Source organism: Podarcis gaigeae (assembly GCF_964106915.1).
Source record: "Podarcis gaigeae genome assembly, chromosome: 3".
Taxonomy (NCBI): domain Eukaryota; kingdom Metazoa; phylum Chordata; class Lepidosauria; order Squamata; family Lacertidae; genus Podarcis; species Podarcis gaigeae.
This window is the reverse complement of record NC_139680.1, coordinates 42,710,762-42,724,976: the sequence shown is the minus strand read 5'-3', so window position 1 is coordinate 42,724,976 and position 14,215 is coordinate 42,710,762. Positions and strand designations below refer to the sequence as shown.

Genomic DNA, 14,215 nt, shown 5'->3' with positions numbered 1-14,215 from the left:
AGCATTAACACTACTGAAGGTCTTGCATCAAACAGAAATCAAGCCTGGCTCTCACCCTTTGGCTTCTGCCAGCAGCCTACTTCTTTCTCTCTGCCAGCTGGGGTTGTCCGGTCTACTTTTGTCAGTAAATGAAGTGCATAGGGGAAGGGACCAAAACAACTCTCTCTACTCCCCACCACCACCTAAAGCTCTACTGCTTTAATTTTTTCCCCTCCTCAGCCTGGCTCCTCTCTCAAAAATGAGCTAAGCATGGACTCTTCAAGCAGTAGAGGTTGGTGGCTAATTTCATTCCCATCCCTCTGCACTCTGTTTTAGGGATAAAAGTAGACACCCACCTCCTATTTTATAGCCAACCAGTGAGTGTGTGTTTAGCAAGCAGCTACATGTCTATTTTGGCCCTTGGAAGACCCTGCCAAAATGACCCTTCCTAAAAAGGAAGACTACTAAAAAGGTAGATATATATTGCAGACAAAGTTTGGTGCCCCTGCCAGGGTGAGCTACCTTTTCTGCATCACTCCAGAGTGGTTTTGATAGGTTCATTCGTTGTATCTGTCCTTCCTTTTCAGAAAACTGTCTTATAAGGGGGATTATTGGGTTATGAAGAAAGCAAGAAACAGCAGCAAATATACTTATAAAAAAAGAAAGTGTGTGGAGATGATCTAGGGAAAGATGGCTGGTTTCCTAGAATGAAGGGATAGAGGTGGCAGAGAACTACTTTTGCCACTCAACAACACATCCAGGGACCAGTTCCCTGCTTCTGCCACCCCCACGAGATGCCTGTAGAGCCTAAACACAGATAATAGGATAATAGATAGCCAGATAATTCCCAGGCCTATGCTGTTCATTGGAAACATTATGTCCAAACTGAATGATTTACGTGTTGCATTTCCCCACTCAGAACTGAGATGGCCCAAGGGCAGCATGACCTGGATTTGCTCTTCTTAGGGGGAGAAAACAATGAAGACTAGTTGCATTTTTGTATAAAGAAAATTATTGACAACTGTACAGATGTTGCTACAAGGAGAGGGAGCAGCTCTGCTCCCGTGCAACAATTTCCCCCTGAAAGAAAGCTATCCTGCACCCGAAATGCCTTCACTAACTCCCAGCAATCTCTCTCTCTCTCTCTCTCTCTCTCTCTCTCACACACACACACACACACTCTCACACACCCTAGTCCTCTGGCATTCACGCACAGGAATAAATTGTTCACCTATCTCCCAAACTATAATAGAAGCACCAACCTAACCTTCATGGACCATTAACAAGTAATCTCCCTAACAAAGGAAGGTTGGCCAGAGGTTATCACTCAGTTGCCTTCCTACTGGTTCCGTTCTTTACCACAGTTGGTTGCTCTTTTGGCTAGATTGCTATGAGTACATAGTAGTTAACAGAACTCTCATCACTAATGTCTGACCTGGGAAGAACGGTGGTCGAATGAGGGTCTTGTAGCGCAGAATGAGACCGATGAAATAATGGTCAATTAGCCTGAACAGGTGCTAGAGAGGGTGGCTGTAGTCTATATGGCCAGCAAGCAAGCGTGCTTTGATTTGTGCTGACACGGCACAGCAATTACAGGAGAACCTGCTGCTCTTCCATCTGTTGTGTCCTGTCCTTTCTTGTGTCCTCAGGCAGCTTCTGGACACAGCCACACAGGTCTCCCCCTTCTGTTTGCATATGCATTTAGCTTTTGGTTCTGTGAATACATATATGCATGTCCCACTGCAGGAAAGTATGCTTTGAAGAGGCGATTGGGCAATATTTTATTTCATGCCATTAAGAACATAGGAAATTGCCTTATACCAGATCAGACCATTGCCTTGTCTACCCTGACTGGCAGCGACTCCAGCGTTATCAGTGTGCATACTCTGGATGTAAGTACTCGGACAAAGGAGAAAAGGAAGGTATGTGGTGCAAAATATATGCAGAGAAAGACCACAATAGGAATGAAGTGAGAGCCTGACCAACAATTGTGTTGCAGCATTGGCAATGGATCTGGGTGATGGTGGAGGAAAGGTCTAGGGTTCTCGCCAAGCAATTTGCTGGAAAGTCTCTTTTTATGTTGTACAGGGTGCTGCTGAAATTTGAGACCCCAAGGTCTGCCGCTTCTCGAGTGGCCAAAGTGACCCTTGCAGTAGGGAGCCAAGATGGAGGAGAACAGCATGTCCCGTGGAGAAACAATGGCTCAGTTGTAAGTGGCTGCAGTCCTTGCATCCTGCCTGAGCTGCCTGGAGTGGAATATGGTGGTCCACTTGCCAACAGAGCTGTACTCCCTGCTTTGCTAGGTCTCCTGGGCCTCCAAGGAGGGCAAGAAAGCACAAGTGGTACGTAGACCAACACTGAAGGGCAGATGCCACAAAGCTTAGCTGGAGGTGTGATGTCTGAAGTCAGGTTGGAAAAAGGAAATATGCTGGGTGGAGTTAAGCACCGTCTCTTTCCATGGGGAACCTGTAGCCATCTAGGTGTTGTGAGACTACAACTCCACTCATCTCTAACCATTTGACCTTGCTGGCTAGAGCTGATGGGAGTTGAAGTCCAGCAACATCTGGAGGGCTATGGGTTGCCCCATCTCTGCCCTGGATTCTGAAGCCAGTTCTGAAGCTCAGAAGGCTTGTGTATCCCTCATTCCCTTTGGATACAGAGGTTTGGTGTCTGAGTGCACTCAAAACAGGCATCCACACATGTAAGCTGAGTATCAGAAGAGAAGCTGGATTGTACCCCTTGGGCCTTGTACTGATTAGCAGGTGCCTCTAAATAGCGCAGCTCCCCAGCTTTTGTAGTTTGCATGCTCTCTTCAGGAAGAAGTACGAAGTCTGCTTATTCTGAACAGTTCACTAGGTGATGAATGTAACAGAAAAAATGGTTTCTCACAAAGGTACAGTGGTACCTCGGGTTAAGAACTTAATTCGTTCTGGAGGTCTGTTCTTAACCTGAAACTGTTCTTAACCTGAAGCACCACTTTAGCTAATGGGGCCTCCCGCTGCCGCCATGCTGCCAGAGCACGGTTTCTGTTCTCAACCTGAAGCAAAGTTCTTAACCCGAGGTAATATTTCTGGGTTAGTGGAGTCTGTAACCTGACGCGTATGTAACCCGAGGTACCACTGTATAGAAATTTTCTGGTAGGTGTGCTGTAGATAATTAATAAAATGATGCTTTAAAAAAAAAATCAAGCTTTGAAGACACCAGCAACAGAATGAACAGGTTAATGTGGAGCTCACAGAAATAATAGAACTGTAGAATTGGAAGGGATCCTGAGGGTGATCTAGTCCAACCCCCTTCAGTGTGGGACTGCACTGCCATCTCTGGATGGGCTCAAACCACCAACCTTCTGGTTAACAGTCAGACACACTGTGTGTGTTTTTTGCTGCGAATCTGTTTTGGCAAGTGAATATGAATGGAAAATGTGTTTTCAGTATTTTTGCTTTCATTCTTTATTATAAGGAAGAAACATATTTTCTCTTGGGGTGGACATTAGGAACAAAGCAAGGCTGTTCTTATTACAATGTCCTTTATCAATTCTGCTAAAGCAATTGTGCTGGAACTAGGAAATGCATTTGCACATCGGCAAACACTGTGCTTTGGAGGTCTTTTCATGCTAAGAAGAAAAGAGGGGCTTTTAGAGACAGTGGAAATGTAATATCCAATCTCCGTAATGGTTTCCTAATGTTTGCAAAATGAGAAGGCTGTGTCATCTGAACACTTTAATATAAATAATGAGAAATTGTTCTACATTCTCTGAAATAATCATGGCTGCTGAAGAACATTTGATGTGCATTTGCTGTGTACCGAGAGATTTACACGCAATAATAGATACCTAAAGATTGCATTTTACATTCAATAAGTCCTGAATTCTTGCTACATTTACAGTACATTTCCTTTTCTTCCTAATTTAAGCTACTGTGCATAAACAAAACATCACTTGTGTACCACCACAGACTGAGAATATTATTTTCATCAACATAGAAACATATATGGTCTAATCCAATGAAATAGATCAGTACACAGAAACAGCTTTCACATGTACCACTAGTGCAGTTGAACTTTGGAAAGCACATGTGCACCATCTAAGCCTCATTGAACTGTTTGATTGTATCCTTGGATGATGATGGGTGATGCACATTTTCCTCTAGGTTGTGTTGTTTGCATGAACCTACTTGTATGTGACTACAGCATCCAGAAAGTGTTACCCAGTTGAGGATAGTTTTGTTTGTATCATCTGTGCCCAGAAGTTGCCAGAGAGAGCAATTCTTCACTAATTTTTAGCAGATGACTATGAGCTTGACTGCACTGCAAAGCAGAGTCCAGATTCTGAGCAACTACGGTATTTGAAAGTCCTTTCCATACATTCAAGAGGCACAGTGGTAGGGTGGTTAAGGAGGGCTTCTCTCCTCTTCCGTAATCATCTTATTTTGAAAATGTAAGCTTGTCTATATTCCACAAACAACACAAAAGCTTTTTTAAAATAAGCATGTTAGAGATGGGTATGGGACATATCGGATGTGCTATATCGTATATCTCTCTATATTGCTGAAACTTCAATGTTGTTGCTGTCCTGCCTTGAGTGTAAGGAACCGAGTGAGTCACGAACTGGCAACATTATGATAATTACACAGATGATTGAACTTGGATGCTCTTTGCAATGTTTTTAGACAGGTTAATAAATAAATAAATAAATAAATAAATAAATAAATAAATAAATAAATGGAACATGTTTAGACAAGAACTTTGTTCAGCCATATGGTCTAACACCCGTGGACATCCAGTGCATCATGCAAGTTGAAATTTAACAATCCTAGTAATTAGGCATCTAAATTTAGACAATACATTTGCACGTGTCAGTAATTATTCTTTGTTATCGGCCATGCAGTTTGCTACGTTTCCCACAGAACAACTTGATTTCCTGTTCAAACACTTCTGAAATTTAAAATGCAATTTCCCACTACCACATTATCTGCACACCATCAATTAGAATAGATGATGTAAATGCAGCCAAGTCTTCCTATGAAGAGCTTAAGATCTGTCGTGCTAGATCAAACCAAAGCCTACAAGCCCTTCTCTTGCTGTTGTTTCCCAGCAACTAGAATTCAGAGATAGGCTGTCTCTGATCCTGGCGGTAGCAGATAGTCATCATCATGACTAGTAGCCATTGAGGGCTTCATCCTCCATCAATTTGTCTAATCCCTAAAGCCATCTAAATTGATGCCCCTGCCAGATTTTGCGGTAGCAAATTCTGTGCTTTAATTATGCACTGAGTGATGAAGTACCTCCTTTTGTCTGTCCTGAATCTGCCACCATTTGGGTGATTGTGAGTCCCAGTTTTAAGAGAGGAAGAAAAATGCCTGGTTCCATTTAGCTTGAAGTGAAGTCCATTCCTTTAGCTCAGTTTATCCCAACACATGCCTGTGTGCATAACAAATTCCTTCTGCCAACAACTTCTCATCCATGTGCCATCAACTTCCTACCCAGCCAACTAAATTTTTCTTCTAGGTCTGTGTGACTACATTCTCGCCCCCATCATTGGTGCCTTCCCAGTGCTATCTACTCACATATTTAGATGGTGTGTGACATCTACTAACTCTGAACTAGACAGACATATTACCATGTGGTCTACACACCCATCAGAAGGACATCTCTCTGGGCTTCTAACGATTTTATAACTGATTACTTTGATCTCCTTATCCTAACAGACATATCCTTGGCATGAGATGGCATAAGTTTATCCACCAAGGAATAGATCCCCTTTGTGGGATAATTTCCTTCTTTTTTGGAACGACACCCCCTTATCCAAGACTCTCCTTGTCAGTAACAGCAGAAAATCTGTCATGCTGAGAGTGGCATGCCAGTATTTGAAACTGGAATGGACTCTTCCACAAACCTCTCTGCTTTCCTCAGTTTCTCCAGGTGAATTACCTTGGTCTCAAGGGAATGATCTTGTTCCCTGAGAACCGGGAGTTAATCGCACCTAGCACACACCCATGATTTCTATCCATCAGAGACCTAGCTGTACATGTGACACTCTGTACAATGCTTTGGGTAGCCCTGATGCCCCTGCAGGCTTTCTAACTAACTGTTGAAAATCTTGGACAACTGGGATGACTAAGATCAAAACCCAAGGATGATTAACTGCCCTGGCCTCCTTGCCCTATTGATACATTCACACAGATGTTTAACTCACCTGCCAGCTGTTTATCTTGATGCTTTGTCACTGAGATGGAGGTGCTTCATAACTAGAGATCCCCTTGTGCTCATTCCCATCATTCTTGCCTAACCATTCATGCCACTCCAGCCGTGTCAAGAAGTGCCTTTAATGGTTAATTTAGAAGCACTGGGGATTTGCCTCCCCAAAGCACTACCCTGTACTAGTGTGAGGAGGATGGATTCTGATAATAACACTTCATGGAACCTCATTTATAATCTTTCTTGCTTGGGTGATTGAATATTCCATATTATTAATATAATCTTTCCTGTTGCCATTATGAGGCAAAGGATATTGGCAGCTTACTAATGATATTTCCCAGCCTTGAGCAACTTGAATATAATTCCAGACAAGATGGAAGGTCTGTTGGTGGGGGAGACTTTTTTAAATATGGGTTTAGACTGAAGTATAGCCATGTTATAGATGGGGAATATAGGTTTGGAGTGATCCTGGATCCACTGCTCCTAATCTAGAAGCTCAGGGGGCATAGGGGACTAGGAGTGTTGTTTACCAGCTTTGGCTGGTGCACCAGTTGTGACTATTTCTGGCCAAGTTGGAACTTGTTTTAATCATTTGTACCACAGTAATCTCTAGGACAGATCACACTCTATCTGGGGCTGCCCTTAAAAAGCATCCAGATATTTCAGTTATCATGAAGTAACATTTGATACCCCTTTTAATGTGTTGTGGGAGGGGGAATTATTGATCTGTTTTTGTTCTTATTTTTCTTATGTATCATTTATATATATATATATATTGCAAATTGCCCTGAGATCTATGGATGGAGGTTAAACAAACAAATTTATTTTATCCTGCCTGATTTACACTGCCCTCCTCAATGTTTCCAGATTCTGTTTAATGACTGGTCCTGTGCATTATAGGTTTCTTTGCCATGCATGGGAATGTCCAAGAATTTGAGGCAGGACCCAAAACATGGATCAAAGAAAGAAGAGAGAGCTTTTGAGCATGAGCAAACTCACAAATGTGTAAGCACAGACCAGATACCACCAGCGTCCTGAACTGGCAGGACAGCAGGGAGAGCAGGGAGGAGAAAGAAGATCCTGGCGAGGGGTGCAGCTGTGACCGGGACCCACTGGGGCAAGCCTGAGATGGGAAAGGAGAGGTTGGGGTTGTGGAAGTACACACAGGATGACAGAGGGATGGGGGTCAGTGTGCAGAAGGGCAGGACCCCTTATCAGAGCCAGAGAGGCCCCCATCTCCACAAACAAAACAAGCTCCAAGGTGCAAGGAGCAGCAGGTGGTACACTCTACAGGCAAGGGCGCACAGCCTAGGTGGGGCTCGTTAGCTCTGGCAGGAAGTGTGTGATTCCTCAGGCTCAGAACAGGTGAGGGTCACCTGCCTCATCAAGCCCAGATGCTGCAATCAACATGCAAGGTACAAAAGGGAAGCAGAGCTGAGGTGCTGTGTCTGCTCAACTGCCCATGTTGATGGACCTCGGCTTGGACGCCCTAGAACCTTTATGGGACTGTGCTTTGGGTTTGACTCGGGACTGTGTTTACTAACCATTGGACATCGGACTTTGCTTATGTGGAGTGATCCCTGGACTGGGTTTCCTGACTGTTGAACTTTGAATCTGGCATACTGTATATGCCTGCAGGACTTGCTGCCAGATAGGCCGGAGGTGCAGGACAACCAGCCTCAAGTGAGCTTGAAGCCTCCATTGAGCAGGTAAGCCATATGTTTAATAAATTTGTATGAGTTTCAATTCCTCTTAGTCTTTTCTGTTGTAGTTTTAACTTTCTGTATGTTTCAAATTCTGGTTGTACTCCCCCCCCCCCCCATGATAACTGGATTGTTTTATCTTTCTTGTAAAACACTGAGGTGTTTTTTTCTCTCCTGCACTCAAGCGGTTTATAAATTTTAGGAAATAAATAAACAAAACCCTGTCCTTGACCCATTTTCTCCCTTCTGTGTTAGAGACAGGCAAAATATTTCCAAGTCCTGCTGACCAAATATTGGTTTATGCCATTTTGGGTCTCTAAAGAGTCTTTGCAAGTGCTGTTGAAAGGAAAGGGCTAAAGCCAGACTGAGAAGCAGATGAGTAACCATAGGAGATGTCAAAGCTCTCTAGTGAAGCAAAGGGCAGCCGCCACGAGACAGCAGGAAGTATCCAGGTGAAAAAGCTTGTTGTCAGGGAATCAAAGTCTGTTTCCTTTCCCCCTCCAACATACCAGCTAGGAACAAAGGACTCTGGGGGAGCGACCAGATCCAGGGTACAGGAGGACAATTAAAGGTGGTGGCGACTTCCATGGCATTAGTTTAAAAGGGAAAATGGATAAAGTGCTTGCTTTTGTTCTTTTTAATAAGTGCTCACATTAAAGGCTGAGGTTTTAAGAATATGTGCGGAGAGGGAGCAACACACTTGCTTTTTGTTATGAAAATATGTGACTATTTTAATGTGATAAGCCTTGGAAGAACTGTACCATTGTGTTGTGTAATAACAGAAAGCACAGAAATTACTAAGAACTGAGAAAACTGCTTTACAACATGTTTTCTTCGAGGATGAAGGAAAGGCAATAATGATGCAACCTTCTGCAAAGCTGGTTGTTTTTTTTTAATGTTCTAAATGTACAGGTTGGACAATGGGTGGGCAATCTGACAAGAGTTCCCCGCCAACTAGGCAGATAATGAATTAAGTGGTTATGGTAAAAAAAAAATTAAAAAATGCCACAACAAAAAGTAATGATCAGAAGTGTTATTATTTTGGGTACACAGTGCTGTCTGGGTAATTGCTGTTGGTGTTTACAGTGCTTGAAATCCAATCATGTGCAAAATGTCAGCAAATACCAAAATACCACTTAAAACCACGTAAAAAAAGATTAAAAGTGTACTCTGGGTAGGTTCTTGGCATTATTCTCCCCTCCAAAGATTATAATTTATCTTAACTTGTGACTGAACCTACAGAGTAGGTGAGCTATTATGTTGTTTTTTTAAAAAAAATCATTCAATATTTCCCACCCCCTTACAAAAAGAGTTTTGAGTTTATTTCTCTCAAAACCAATAAAGCAAACATTACTTCACAAGCACTCCCTTAACTTCCAACCCATTTGAAGAAACTGGATACTGGCCAACAGATGTTGGCAACACCATAGCAGCAGGGCACCACATATGCCCATCTTTCCTTTCCATTTCCCATTTCTAAAGGGCTCCATCGCCTGTGCTGGAATTTTAGGAATCTGAGTGGGTGAAGCAGTGTGCAGTGAAGAGTCGCTGTGAAGAGGGAGTGGAGGCGGGATTGTTGCAAGTAGAAAATCTGTGGGGGAGTGTTCATCCTCCAATAGTGTTTCTTTATTAATTTTTTTAATGTTAATGTGTCCCCAACTTCATAGCCCAGGATGATTCCCAAAGTGGCTTGCCATAAAAAGGATAAAATACTTAAAAGATAGAATAAATGGTAGTAAAACCAATAAATAAATAAGATAAAGTGTTAGCTCCAGTGAATTTCTGAGAAGGATTCAGCCTTCTGTGCACAAACTGAATGAGCAGCTAAGCCTCTCTTGGCAAAGGTGGTGGCCACCCACAATACTGCAGGAGGAGGAGCGGCTCTTAAGCCAGTGGTGGAAGTAGTTAGGAAGAGCTACTCCTTCAGGTATAGAGCTTCAGGAATTATTAAACCTTTAGGCATGTCCCCCCCACCCCGACACTGCAGGGTAGCTTTCATGGACAATTGCGACAGGTTATGGCATGTCTAAGCCCTTTGAATTTGGCCTCTGTTGAACTGTGACTTTGGGGTGTGTGTGTGTGTGTGTGTGTGTGTGTCGGGCTAGACATTGAAGAAGAAGAAGAAGAAGAAGAAGAAGAAGAAGAAGAAGAAGAGGAGAAGAGTTTGGATTTGATATCCCGCCTTTCACTCCCCTTCAGGAGTCTCAAAGCGGCTAACATTCTCCTTTCCCTTCCTCCCCCACAACAAACACTCTGTGAGGTGAGTGGGGCTGAGAGACTTCAAAGAAGTGTGACTGGACCTTGGGCCTTGAGATGTGAACCCGGTTCCCCAGATTACGAGACTTCTGCTCTTAACCACTACACCACACTGGCTCTTGTATAAAAAGCCTGCAACACGTACAGTTAGTTCAGATGAGCACTTTTCAGGAATATGGAAAATCTCTCCCCCGCTTTTCCCTCAGTAACTTGGGATGGTTCCAAATATGCTTATGAGGCTGCTGAAAGGTGTTTTTTTTAACAAACACTTCCCCAAAAATAAGGCAAAAGCGTGTATCAAGGTCACTAAGACAAAAACAGTGCCACTACTTGTAAATATTTGCAAGTCCCTCAAAACCCAGTGGATCCTTGAAAGCTGGATGCAAACAACTCCACTGCTTTGTGAGGTGTCAAAAGTGGAAGGTGCTAGTTAGAATCTGCAATGGCTAAAATAACTTCTCTATCGTCCGTGTCTGTAGGGCAATGTAAAAAAGAAACAAAGAAAAGTAGTCTCCTTTTTGGTTAGGTAAATCAAAGAAAGAGGAAATTTTGCATCTGATTATGTCTTAGCACCACAAAGATCCCATTGACCACAAAAGACATTCGGAAAGCACAATAAGAATGTTCACATTTGTTTTACTGCCAGGTATATATGAACAGGACTTTTGTTTATTTTTTAAGAAAAAGAGGTGGTGGAACTCGCTGAGCACCCACCTTCTCTTCTTCGCTCCCACCACCATTTTCGGCAACACTGCTGCTGACCTCCACCACCTCTGATACGCAGCCACAAGTGCAGCACCAACACGATCACCATGGCAACTTGCAACTTGATCGTTGCGCCGCACAGCCTCAGGCCTGGTGCCCCCCGCCAGTGCACAGCCCTGACTAAAAGAGCTGCCGGAACACACCAAAGAGGTGCCAGAACTCAGTTCTGGTGAGTTCCATCTGAAGAAAAGCTCTGTGTATGAAGAAGATAAATGGTGCCAGCAATGTCAGCACGTTGTAGTCCACCTTAAGACTTGGGGAAATTCAAGTGTACATATCCATTTCCTCTTATTTATTTCTTGGGAACAAAAGACCAAGGATTTGAAAGGAGGCAATACAATTTGCATAATTATAAAGGAGTGTCAATCGTCCTTTGAATGAGCCCTACTGATGCTTGGCTTAGCATAACCAGTTGATTCAGGGCCGCCAATGCCCTGAATTTCAGCCAATAGTAGTTGCCAGCTATTGTGAGGTTAACTTCATACCACTGAAGAGTGATGATTTTTGAGGCAGTCATTTCTGAAGTTGCGTGTCAATATAATGCAAGAGCTTCTATAATTTACTATGTCTCAAAGCATGCAGAATAAACAGGGCACCTAAATTAAAGGTTATATCCCACCTCCTGAAGATATATGAGGAACAACATGGGTTTTGGTGAAAATAAACTACAGTAGAAAGGAAACAGGGCTGCATGCAACAAATATAGGGCAGAATGAAAATTAATGCCTTCTTACATCCTCACCTGTGATGCATGGATTTCAAGGAAAGTGGCTATAGGATCACAGCCTACATTTTGCATGCGCCTGCTGAAGTGGTCCAGCAGCAGATAAGGTACCCCTGCCCATACGGGCCAATCTTGCCAGACTCTAGGGTTGTGCGCTCATCTCACTCTATAGGCCGGGAGCCAGCGCTGTCTGCAGACACTTCTGGGTCACGTGGCCAGCGTGACAAGCTGCATCTGGCGAGCCAGCGCAGCACACGGAACACCGTTTACCTTCCCGCTGGTAAGCGGTCCCTATTTATCTACTTGCACCCGGGGGTGCTTTCGAACTGCTAGGTTGGCAGGCACTGGGACCAAACGACGGGAGCGCACCCCGCTGCGGGGATTCAAACCACCGACCATGCAATCAGCAAGTCCTAGGTGCTGAGGCTTTTACCCACAGCGCCACCCGCATCCCCCAGCAGCAGATACTAGGAAGCACATTTTATAGGAACTAAAATAGTAATACCAACAGTTTTCGCTTATTACGCTATGTACAACAATTTGATAAAACATTTGATTTGGAAGAAAAAAGCTTTCCTTTTCATGATGGATACATCAATGTCTTTCTTCTGCCAATGACTTCTTTGTTCTTCTGTGCTTGTGTTCTTCCTGAAGAAACCCATCAAATGGGATGTGAGGGAGAAGGGTCTCCTGTCACAAATCATTTTTATCAAAAGAGCTGGAGCAGTACAGAAATTGGTTTGCATTTCTTGTTCTATCTCCATCACTGTCCAGAATTATTTTACAGTGCAATATATTCTTTCTGCTTCTCAGATTGCCAACCTGAAAAATCAAACAATACTCCAGAAGAGATACATCCTTTTTTGTGAAGTTAAGTACTCATGCTTAGGGAATAGAGGAATAAATTACAGTTGTGAACTGCTACAGTATAGTTGTTAGTTCTTCACATTTCAGATCATTTTGTGGTAATTATTATTTTTTAAAGTCCTAATGAAAATCTGCCAGTATTCCTACAAATATACCAGTTTTGTACGCAATTTTGGCCAACATGCACATTTTTTGCAAACAATTTTCCTGTAATATGATTAATTTTTGTCTATTATTTTCTTGGACGTGTGCATTTTTTAATGCCCACATTGCCTTTGTATGTGCATTTTTGTGTAAGTTACTTAGCTGAAGAACCACATTGCAAAATTTGGAGAAGTGTGACTTTCAAAGGATTGTTGTGTTTCGGTTCTCGTATTGTTTCGGAAAGGACAAAATAGGGAGATTTGCCTTTTAATGTGAATGGAACAGAACCTCATCCCTGCCCTTGGGATGTGGATGGACTACAATGTCTCCCATTCCTGACCCTTGGCTGTGCAGGCTTGGGAGTTGGAGGGCACCAGGCTCCCCACTCCTGCTTCGACATTTTCTGTAATATTTGCTGCCTAAATGATTTTAAGAGGGCCACCATGATTAATACAGGACAAGCTTTTTGAGCCTCAAAAGCTTTTTGAGCCTCAAAAGCTTTGAGGAACGCTGCTGTAGGAGTTAAAAAAAACAACAACAAGGCCATATCAGGCGATAACTGAATAGTCATAACGGCAAAAAAGAACAGGAGTAAACCCCCAAGGGGCAGAGGAAGAATCAAAGGAGAGATTATCCTAACATCTTTCAAAAGCACACAAAAGACTGAGGGGGTGGGGGGGGGGGGAGAGCCGGCTTGATTCTATTAACTAAATTTTAACACCTCTGCCCAAAGTATACCTGTGAAAAAGGAAGGATTAACACTCCCAGAACTAGATATTGCTGCACTGAGAGAACAGAAAATAACCAGAATTACTATGGCTCATGTTAAAAGTGAGAGGTTCACCAGCAAGGCAGTCAGGCTAAAAGCTCCAGACAGACAGCTGACAAATCTGCCAGGTAAAGATACCAGTCAAAGAGCTTAGGAGGTAGGTGTGCAAAAATGGCAGGTGACAGCTATCGTAACTTCTATTTCCACTGAGGTAGCATCTCCATCTCACAGAGTGAGATCAAGTTTATATGTTAAAGTTTAAAAGTTTCAGTTTCAGGCACAACAATATCTTACGCTACGTTCCTTTTCCTCTGCAAATTTTGTCACCAGTTCCTCTAGGTCAAGTGCTCTAATGATAACCTCAGTCTCAGGCTGATGGTTTGATTACATCAACATAACATACAATCATTGTCATTTGTTCAATATTACTAACATCAGGTGTGCTGCACAATAATTGGGTAGTATTTGGCTGAGTTTGGATGTGCTTTTTTTCTGTTTATAGCAGTATAAACTCATTTGGACTATTTTTCCCTAGCTAGTGAACCATTGTTTCTTGATCTTTAACTCTGCACAAAAGTTCATTCATGATAGGATAGAAAAGGGCTAGATATTCTACAAACTTCAAAAATATTCAGTTGCTAGCACTGTACAACTTTTCACTTGTACCATGGAATGCCAAGTTTTGCATGCCTAGAACTCTGACCAAAGCACTCAAATCTTCCAAGACTGGTCTCCAATCTTGCCTAATTTTCTGCTGCTTTATATCATCAATTGTTTTACCTTTAGATAAGTGCAATTCAAGTCTCCTCTTGT

General features: G+C 42.8%; 1 long non-coding RNA gene across 1 annotated transcript in view; it reads right to left on the bottom strand.

Annotated features, from left to right (window-relative positions):
• LOC310840838 overlaps nt 1-14,215 on the bottom strand; it is a 387,462-nt gene that overhangs the window by 302,594 nt on the left and 70,653 nt on the right. The window lies entirely within an intron of this gene.